At 43.9% G+C, this 11,183-nt stretch overlaps 1 long non-coding RNA gene across 1 annotated transcript; it reads left to right on the top strand.

Moving 5' to 3' along the window:
• The first annotated feature begins 694 nt into the window (after positions 1-694).
• LOC129861096 (uncharacterized) lies at positions 695-9,331 on the top strand. Its single transcript, XR_008760506.1, has 3 exons — positions 695-1,009; positions 1,960-2,064; positions 4,920-9,331. It is a non-coding gene; the product is annotated as an uncharacterized LOC129861096 (long non-coding RNA).
• Positions 9,332-11,183: the final 1,852 nt, after the last annotated feature.

Below are 11,183 nucleotides of genomic sequence, written 5' to 3'. Positions count from 1 at the left end.
TGTGCGTGTGCGTGCGTGCTTGTGTGTGTCCCATGTCCTCCCCTCCTCATCCTGGCATGCTGGTGTCTGATGCCTCTTAAATAATGGCTGTGTGCTGAGTGTAATCCTGATTAAATGGAGGTTAATGTCTGTTAGACTGTTTCACTGGAGCATCTCCATCACTGACCTTCTATGGCAACAGAGCTTACATAAATGAACCTGCCCATGAGACATTGAGTGACACAGAGACACAGGAGGGGTGGGAGGGTGGATGATGTTGGGTAGTGTATGTCCATCCTGAATGGCTGATGTGAGTATATGATGTGAGTATATGATGTGAATATATGATGTGAGTATCAGGTGTTGAAGTAACGAATTACAACTACTCACGTCCCTGTAATTGAGTAGCTTTTCTGTGTACTTGTACTTTTTTTGGTATTTTTTAAAGGCTGTACTTTTACTTTTACATAAGTACATTTTGAATGAAATAAAGTACTTAAGTACATTTTCAAAACCATCCGTTTCAGAGTACAATCTAGAAAAGGGATACACATCATCATGGCAAGCACATAAAGTTTGCACCTTTTGTAGCGGCTAGAACAGTTAAATTGTTTGTCAGTGCCAAGTAACGTGACCAGATGGACCAATACAATTCAATTTCACGCATCGCGCCAAAAAGGCCCAATCACAGCTGTGTATGCAAACCAAATGATGATCAGTAGCAGGATTTTCTAACTATTTTTAAAAAAGTTAGCTACATGCCATGAAAAAAAGGTTTCCTAATCAGTTTGAAAAATAAATTGAGCCTAACAAGATTTAGCAGGTGCAGACACACACACAGAGACAGAGCCAGTGGCCGGGTCTTCTGAAGACCACGAGGAAGGAAATCCCTGGCAGCGTCTCAAAGAACACTTCAGCTTCAAGCAGAGAAGAGGAGACTGTGTAACTATGGAATGTAAGCTCTGCTTACCAAAGATGGTGGAGGTGGCTGCCAACGAAAACTGCATCAAACTTGAGGAAACATGTAATGGTACGAAAGTAATGTTATAAATATATTTTATCGCCATGAATGGTGTTTGTTGTGTAGGCTATGTAATGTAGCTAACAAAGTGTTGCTACTAGCCAGTTGCATTCAATCTGTAGCATAATGCTAACGTTAGCTAGCTCATCATGTTGCTAGCTAGTTACAAGCTAACCCTGACCAACGTCTTTACACAGCTGAAGGAGCTATAAGCTGTAGTGCGGGCTACTACCGCATTTACATTATGGTGGCTAGTAGCTAGCCATCCTCATAATGTAAGTTGTTGGGGATAGCTAAAAGTGAAATTAATACACTTGTGAAGATAAAATAAATAAATCATTTTGAGACCTGGGATTTTTAGGTATGTGCATTATCTTTTTTTTGCTTGCTTATTACCTAGCTATATCTGGTTGGATCACTGAGTTTCCAAAAATCATGTTTGGTAAAACTATAGTTCTTATAACTAGGGAAAAGAAAGAACAATATTCCCCAACATCCGTATGTATTTGGACAGTGACATTATTCAAAACATACTGTAATTTAAAAAATGTATGAATAAAAATACTTTCTTATAGCTGACAGTCTGCACTTTAACCCCATTTTAAAATCCAATGTGCTGGACTACAGAGCCAAAACAAAAATGTTGTCATTGCCCAAATACTGTACTTACAGATTGCACTTTATGTGCTGGTTTAAGTTTATTTGTATAAAACCAAACTGGTCAGGCTATATATATATATTGCCCAGATTGATGCAATAATTTTGTCCACTTGAAGCAAAAATAATTAAATTAAAGGAGAAATATCACTTTCCTCTTGGACGTGGCAGAGGAACAAACAGATTGACCATACTCTCAATTCCAAAATCCTCCCCCGTCTAGCCAACACATTCGTCACGTCCATCTTGGCTCTGTGTGTGTGTGTGTGTGTGTGTGTGTGTGTGTGTGTGTGGTGTTGCAGGATGGAGGCTGTGCCAGGCTATTCGGCCCATACACAAACCGACCCATGGCCAACCTACGTTAAGACGTGTGTCTGTGTTACCCCAACCTACACACAGCTCATCTGGTAAGACATCCCACCAGTTAGAAATTGGACACCTGTCCTTCTGTCTGTCATTTCCCTGCATGCATTTCACTCTGTCTTTTTCTCTTTTTCACACAACCCATCTTTCCACCACCCTCCCTCCCTCCCTCTCATTCCTTATTAAGTTTAATGTCTGACCCAGGGAGTCAAGATATACACAGATATATTACTGTAATTATCCAATTTTACTGTGCCTTTAAATGTCCCATAGAAGCAGAGTTATGGTATTAATACTATAAAGAGGGTTGGGGCAGAGGAGTGATGACTTAATACTGGCGTGTGTGAGAGGACCATTGATGAAACACTGCAACTTAATATCTGCAGTGAAGCTCTTCCTTGTCTTATCGTTCTGGTGTCTATGTAGCGTATTATGAACTTGACATTCATTGTAGAATAAAGTCAAATATTTAAGTTCGTTGTGGGCCTTTGCAAAAATGCAGGAAGTCAATAATGATATTTTGTCTATACTATGAAGATCAAGTAATGCAATTATACTTGCTTGCTGTTCGATTCATTCAGTTTTCCCAACTGAAAAGCAGACGGTTGGACGAGAGAAGTCTTCCACAGTGTCAACGAGTTAGTAATTCTGCATGCCAATGGTAACTGTGGAGGGTGTATGTAATGTGAACATTTTACATGTCTTCTCTCTTTTCATCTCATATCCTCAGTTTGTACCAGCAGAAATGTGAATAACCATATTTAGTTTCTCCACGTTGTGCAGAAACCAGGCTGCTGAATGTGTTATTTACTGAAGGACTGAATCACATTTGGGATCAGTTCAAATTCACAACTGTGCCAATCCACTTTTTCTTTCTCTCTCTCTCGCTCTCTCTATCCATCTTTCTGTATCTCTCCCTCCATCTTTCTGTATCTTCCTCCATCTCTCTCCCTCCATCTATCTGTATCTCTCCCTCCATCTTTCTGTATCTCTCCCTCCATCTCTCTCCATCAATCTATCTGTATCTCTCCTTCCATCCCTCCCAATAGATGGAGATGTGAAATATTTAAACACACTTTGTTGTTTGGGGACAATGCACTCCAGCAGATGGGCAGGCCCCGCACAGACCCAATGTATGCAAATCTCCATCCAAAGGAGCCCAGGATGTTTTCAATATAACACGAGCGCCTCAGGCCCTGTTTTAATCCCTCTTTACCCACAGCCAGCAACGCCTTTCATCCAGTCAAACGCCTTAAGCGCTATGTCAACTTGGACATCTGGCCTCACGACTGAACCCCAAAAAGTGTTCTGGTCTGTGACTGTGTGTGTTGGTGTATGTGTGTGTGTGGGGGGTGCTACATTACAAAATGTTTATATTCGGAGGATGACATCACACTATCTATCCTCTCTCTATATTTTGTCTCTTTCAATGTGTGTTGTGATTCCTGAAGTTCTTTTTCCCACCCTCCAAGAACATATAGCACACACACACATACACACACACACACACACACAGTCTGCAGCCTACTCTGCCTGTTCAGACGATTGATTTTCTTCGTTGTGACATCTGAAGGGTGCTACTGCCCAGCCAGACACCTGGATACTCATGCCACCTCAACACACGTGTGTGTATATGTGAGCTAGGTGTGAGGGAAGGTGCCATCTCTCCTGACTGAGTCTATAGATCATCAGGTTTTCCAGGACCACAGGTTCAGTTGCTCTTGGCGACGCTGCATGTTCTCATTGGCCTAGATCAGTGGTTCCCAAACTTTATATAGTCCCGTACCACTTCAAACATTCAACCTCCAGCTGCGTACACCCTCTAGCACCAGGGTCAGCGCATTCTCAAATGTTGTTTTTTGCCATCATTGTAAGTCTGCCACACACACACTATACGACTGGCGCGTGGGAAGTGACAAGAGGACCAGGACACAAATAATATAATAATAATAAATAATTTTGCTCTTTATTTAGCCATCTTACATATAAAACTTTATTTGTTCATCGAAAATTGTGAATAACTCACCACAGGTTAATGAGAAGGGTGTGCTTGAAAGGATGCACATAACTCTGCAATGTTGGGTTGTATTGGAGAGTCTCAGTCTTAAATAATTTTCCACACACAGTCTGTGCCTGTATTTAGTTTTCATGCTAGTGAGGGCCGAGAATCCACTCTCACATAGGTACGTGGTTGCAAAGGGCATCAGTGTCTTAAAAGCACGATTTGCCACGGCAGGATTCTCTGAGCGCAGCCCAATCCAGAAATATGGTAGTGGCTTCTGATTTAAATTACATTTTCACAGAACCGCTTGTTGCAATTTCGATGAGGCTCTCTTGTTCAGATATCGGTAAGTGGACTGGAGGCAGGGCCAGTTGTTTGTGTCGTCCGTTTCGGGAAAGTACCTGCGTAATTGCGCACCCAGCTCACCCAGGTGCTTCGCTATATCACATTTGACATTGTCTGTAAGCTTGAGTTCATTTGCACACAAAAAATCATACAATGATGGAAAGACCTGTGTGTTGTCCTTGTTAATGCAAACAGAGAAGAGCTCCAACTTCTTAATCATAGCCTCAATTTTGTTCCGCACATTGAATATAGTTGCAAGAAAAAATATCACCCAGATAGGCCAATTGCGTGAGAAACTCGTCATCATGCAAGCGGTCAGACAAGTGAAAAATATGGTCAGTAAAGAAAACTTTAAGCTCGTCTCTCAATTTAAAAAAAAACGTGTCAATACTTTGCCCCTTGATAACCAGCGCACTTCTGTATGTTGTAAAAGAGTTACATGGTCGCTGCCAATATTGCATAGTGCAGAAAATACACAAGAGTTCAGAGGCCTTGCTTTAACAAAGTTAACCATTTTCACTGAAGTGTCCAAAATGTCTTTCAATCTCTCAGGCATTCCTTTGGCAGCAAGAGCCTCTCGGTGGATGCTGCAGTGTACCAAAGTGGCGTCGGGAGCAACTGCTTGCACGCGCGTTACCACTCCACTATGTATCCCTGTCACGCCATCAGTACAGATACCAACACATCTTGACCACCAAAGTCCATTTGATGTCACAAAGCTGTCCAGTACTTTAAAAACATCCTCTCATGTTGTCCTGGTTTCCAGAAGAGGATTTCTTCCTTTATTGACCCCCCTATAAACGTAACGGACATATACCAGGAGCTGTGCCACGCCCGCCATGTCTGTTGACTCATCTAGCTTTTACGCATATAATTCACTGGCTTCTATGCAAAGCAGTAATTGTTTCATCTCCTGCCATGTCACTGCTGCGTCGTGAAACAGTGTTGTTTGATGAAGGCATTGTCTGTGTAGTTTTTTTTGGCCTTTTCCCCCAGCATTGTCCCAGCCATATTCACGGCAGCAGGAAGAATGAAGTCCTCCACAATAGTATGGGGCTTGCCAGTCCTAGCCACTCGGTAGCTCACCATATAAGACGCTTCTAGCCCCTTCTTATTAATGGTATCTGTTGCTTTTATACATGTCTTTCTACTCGAAAGTAGTCTTAATTCACGCTCAAAAAACTCCCGTAGCTTATTTTTCAAATTGGCATGTTTTGTTTCTAAATGTCTGCGCAAGAGTGGAGGTTTCATCAGGTTGTGAGATAGTACTTTTTCACATATAACACACTGTGGCTGAGGAAAGGCACTACTCCCAATATATGTGAACCCCAAATCAATGTAGTTCGCCTCTTCGATGGTCCAATGTCCCTGTCTGTTCAGTGCTTTCCCGGGTAAGGGGGCAGTAGCTCTTCGCCTGCATCATATTCACAACTGGCAGTGTCCATGCTAGCTGGGCTAACAACAAATGTAAAATTACTGATATTAGCATTGGATGTGCTCGTGTAAGCAGAACAACTTGTGTCGTCGACATGTGCAGGTGTAGTACTGCTGGTAGTAGTAGTACAATCAGTAGAGCTGGTATGTGTTTCTACGGAAGGAGCAGCAGCTACGTTTGGCTACATACGGATCGTGAGTGGAATTCCTGCGAGAGAGTAATGGTTAATGTGATTGGATGTTAATTATTTGACTAGGCTACCTGTATTTGACATTGTGTTGTTATTTCGCTGAACACTAGATTGTTTAATTTTATTTTTGGCAGTGAAACGAGGCTACTTAGGCAAGAAAAAAAACTCACCCAAATGTATAGCCCCGTTGGAAAATATAAGTGGACTGTTTGCAAATGTGATTATATTTTTTGGTGTGTACCCCTGACGGCATCGCTTACCCCAGTTTGGGAATACCTGGCCTATATGATATGAGAACAGAAATGTAAACATGGGCAAATGTGATCATGTATGTCATACTGATACTCTACAGTCCTGCCATGATCATTACCTTGTTTATTAATTATTTATCAAATATCTCCACATCGATCTAAATACATGTATATCATTAAATACTCAAAACCACGTTTTATAATCCGTACAGATGGTACCTTAGTGGAGTGGTTCCCAAACTGTTGGGGATAGGTCAGCGGGAGGGGTCCGGGGGTCCCCCCCAAATATAAAGGTGACATTTTGAAATTGCTGGAAGAGGGCCTGAGTGAAAAAGTTTAGGAACCCAAATCAAATAAAACAAATGGTTAGCAGATGTTATTGCAAGTGTAGTGAAATTCTTGTGCTTCTTGTTCCGACAGTGCAGCAATATGTAACATGTAATCTAACAATTCCACAACAACGACCTAATACACACAATTCCAAGTAAAGGAATGGAATAAGAATATACACTACCGGTCAAAAGTTTTAGAAACAACTACTCATTCAAGGGTTTTTCTTCATTTTTACTATTTTCTACATTGTTCTAAAACTTTTCACCGGTAGTGTAAACATATGGATATGGATGAGCAATGACAGAGCGGCATAGGCAAGATGCAATAGATGGTATAAAATACAGTATATACATATGAGATGAGTGATGGAAGATATGTAAACATTATTAAAGTGATTAGTGATCCATTTATTAGTGGCCAGCAGACTCTGTGTTAGTGATGGCTGTTTAACAGTCTGATGGCCTTGAGATAGAAGCTGTTTTTCAGTCTCTCGGTCCCAGCTTTGATGCACCTGTGCTGACCTCACCTTCTGGATGGTAGCAGGGTGAACAGGCATTGGCTCGGGTGATTGTTGTCCTTGATGATCTTTTTGGCCTTCCTGTGACATCGGATACTGTAGGTGTCCTGGAGGGCAGGTAGTTTACCCCCGGTGATGCGTTGTGCAGACCTCACCACCCTCTGGAGAGCCTTGTGGTTGTGGGAGGTGCAGTTGCCGTACCAGGCGGTGATACAGCCCGACAGGATGCTCTCAATCTGTAAAAGTTTGTGAGAGTTTTAGGTGACAAGCCAAATTTATTCAGCATCCTGATGTTGAAGAGGCACTGTGTGGGTGGACCATTTCAGTTTGTCCGTGATGTGTATGCCGAGGAACTTAAAACTTTCCACCTTCTCCACTGCTGTCCCGTCGATGTGGATAGAGGGGTGTTGCCTCTGCTGTTTCCTGAAGTCCACGATCATCTTTTTTGTTTTGTTGACGTTGAGTGAGAGGTTGATTTCCCGACACCACACTCCGAGTGCCATCACCTCCTCCCTGTAGGCTGTCTTTTCGTTGTTGGTAATCAATCCAATTACTGTTGTGTCATCTGCAAACTTGATGATTGAGTTTGAGGCATGCTTGGCCACGCAGTCATGGGTGAACAAGAACTACAGTAGGGTGCTGAGCGTTGAGGATCAGCGAAGTGGAGGTGTTGTTTCCTACCTTCACCACCTGGGGGCGGCCCGTCAGGAAGTCCAGGACCCAATTGCACAGGGCAGGGTTGAGACCCAGGGCCTCAAGCTTAATGATGAGCTTGGATGGTACTATGGTGTTAGTCAATGAACAGCATTCTTACATAGGTATTCCCCTGCCTTTGTGTAAAGGGTCATTATTGAGGAAAAACAGAAGAGACAATAACAGAACATAAATAAAAGCTTACTATAAGGAAATTTTCCACAGTCTCTCTCCTGGTTTTCTATGAACAAGGTGGGATTACGTTGTGACCAGCCACTCAACAGCACCTCTCAGAAAAACATAACCCTCTCACTTTGTGTTTGTTGTTGGCTGGAGAGAGAGAGACTGCCTGCAGGTTAGACTGTGTGTGTGAGAGAAAGAGAGAGAGGGTGAGTGTGGCAGACATACCTGTCAGTGCCACAGCTGGTTCTCTCTGTGGCTGCAGGGCTCTGGCTGGAGCAGTGTGACACCCAGAATCACAGCACCGCACCACAGGGCCTGGGGTCCCGACACACACACAGATGTATGCAAAAATAGAGCGCATTGGCCTGAGGTCCAAAGACACCTTCTCCTGGCCCTATCCCTTTCCACCTATCACAGTGAGGCACCATTACGTCCCCTCCCTTCTCCACAATGATCCCCCACTCTCCAGACAAAATAAAGACATAACACACCCATGACAACATTGGTAGCTAAGGCCCTTCCCTTTCTCTTTACACACACACCTGGATCGTCCCCCTTCCCTAGGCATTGTCACATCCTGATCTGTTTCACCTGTCCTTGTGCTTGTCTCCACCTCCTCCAGGTGTCACCCATCTTCCCAATTAAATACAGGGTATTTAAACCTGTGTTTTCTGTCTGTCTGTGCCAGTTCGTCTTGTATGTTCCAAGTCAACCAGCATGGTTTCCCCGTGCTCCTTCCTTTTCTATTCTCTTTTGCTAGTCCTTCCGGTTTTGACCCTTGCCTGTTTTCTGGACTCTGTACGCGCCTGCCTGACCATTCTGCCTGCCCTGACCTCGAGCCTGCCTGCCACACTGTATCTCCTGGACTCTGAACTGGTTTTGACCTTTTGCCTGTCCACGTCCATTCTCTTGCCTACCCCTTTTTGGATTATTAATAAATATTAAAGACTCAAACCATCTGCCTCCAGTGTCTGCATCTGGGTCTCGCCTTGTAGGCTGAAACTCAGCCTCCATAACCCCCTGCCATCCTTATGACTGTCACCTCTCCTCTATGGATGCTACATGTCCCCTGTCACCGCCCACTCTCTCTGCTGGCACGGACAGCTTACGCACACACACCAACACACACATACTGTACATAAAACCCATTGCACCTACTAGAGAGGTAGTAGACAATGGAGGTCTGGATTACCATGGTTCTTATCAGAAAACCTAAAACATCCACCAAAATATGTGGGTAAACTCACATGTGAACAGGACAGAACAGATGGCATGGCAATGGAAGGACTATCATCTTGAAGAAGAGTGAGAAACACAAGAAGAGTGAGAAACACAAGAGTGAGCAAAGGAGAAATATGAAACATAAATAAAGTTAATATTATTATACAGTGCATTTAGAAAGTATTCAGACCTCTTGAATTTTTCCACATTTTGTTACGTTACATCCTTATTCTAAAATGGATAAAATTAAATGCTACACACAATACCCCATAATGACGAAGCGAAAACAGGTTTTTAGACATTTTTGCAAATAAAAAACAAAAACCTTATTTACATAAGTATTCAGACCCTTTGCTATGAGACACGAAATTCAGCTCAGATGCATCCTGTTTCCATTGATCATCCTAGAGATGTTTCTACAATTTGATTGGAGTCCACCTGTGTTAAATTCAATTGATTGGACATGATTTGGAAAGGCACACACCTATCTATATAAGGCCCCAGAGTTGACAGTGCATGTCAGAGCAAAAACCAAGCCATGAGGTCGATTGAATTGTCCATAGAGCTCCATGACAGGATTGTGTCGAGGCACAGATCCAAAACATTTCTGCATCATTGAAAGGTCCCCAAGAACACAGTTGCCTCCATCATTCTTAAATGGAAGATGTTTGGAACAACCAAGACTCCTAGAGAGCTGTCCGCCTGGCCAAACTGAGCAATCGGGGGAGAAGGGCCTTGGTCAGGGAGGTGACCAAGAACCGATGGTCACTCTGACAGAGCTCCAGAGTTCCTCTGTGTTGATGGGAGAACCTTCCAGAAGAACAACCATCTCCACAGCACTCTACCAATCAGGCCTTAATGGTAGAGTGGACAGACGGAAGCCACTCCTCAGTAAAAGGCACATGACAGGCACTTAAAGACTCTCAGACCATGAGAAACAAGATTCTCTGGTCTGATGAAACCAAGTTTGAACTCTTTGGCCTGAATGCCAAGCGTCACGTATGGAGGAAACCTGGCACCATCACTACGGTGAAGCATGGTGGTGGCAGCATCATGCCGTGTGGGTGTTTTTCAGCGGCGGGGACTTGGAGACTAGTCAGGTTCGAGAGAAAGATGAACATAGCAAAGTACAGAAAGATCCTTGATGAAAACCTGTTCCAGAGCTGTAACGTCCTGACCAGAGTTCTTATGTGTTTTGCTTGTTTAGTGTTGGTCAGGACGTGAGCTGGGTGGGAATTCTATGTTGTGTGTCTAGTTCGTCTGTTTCTGTGTTCAGCCTAATATGATCTCAATCAGAGACAGCTGTCAATCGTTGTCCCTGATTGAGAATCATATATAGGTGGCTTGTTTTGTGTTGGGGATTGTGGGTGGTTGTTTCCTGTCTCTGTGTTTGTGTTCTGCACCAGATAGGACTGTCTCGGCTTTCACGTTTGTTATTTTGTTATTTGTTAATGTTCATCGTTTATCGTCGTATTAAACATGTTGAACAATAACCGCGCTGCATTTTGGTCCTCCCCTTCATCCCAGGAAGAAAGCCGTTACAGAACCACCCACCAATCTCGGACCAAGCAGCGTAGCAACGGGCAGCAGCGGCAGCAGCAGCAGCGGGACCAGGAGAAATGGACTTGGGAGGACGTATTGGACGGAAAGGGTTGCTACACATGGGAGGAGATCCTGGCTGGTAAGGATCGCCTTCCATGGGAACAGGTGGAGGCAGCTAGGAGAGCGAAAGCAGCTGAGAAGGGGAACCGGTGTTATGAGGGAACACGGCTGGCCAGGAAGCCCGAGAAGAAATCCCAAAATTTCCTGGGGGGTGGCTAAAGGGTAGTGTGGCGAAGTCAGGTAGGAGATCTGCGCCCACTTCCCATGCTTACCGTGGAGAGCGGGAGTACAGGCAGACACCGTGTTATGCGGAAGAGCGCACGGTGTCTCCTGTATGTGTGCATAGCCCGGTGCGGGTTATTCCACCTCCCCGCACTGGCCGGGCTAGATT

Source organism: Salvelinus fontinalis, chromosome 8, assembly GCF_029448725.1.
Source record: "Salvelinus fontinalis isolate EN_2023a chromosome 8, ASM2944872v1, whole genome shotgun sequence".
Lineage (NCBI taxonomy): Eukaryota > Metazoa > Chordata > Actinopteri > Salmoniformes > Salmonidae > Salvelinus > Salvelinus fontinalis.
Note: the sequence above shows the minus strand (reverse complement) of the source record. Positions and strands in the feature narration are given on the sequence as shown.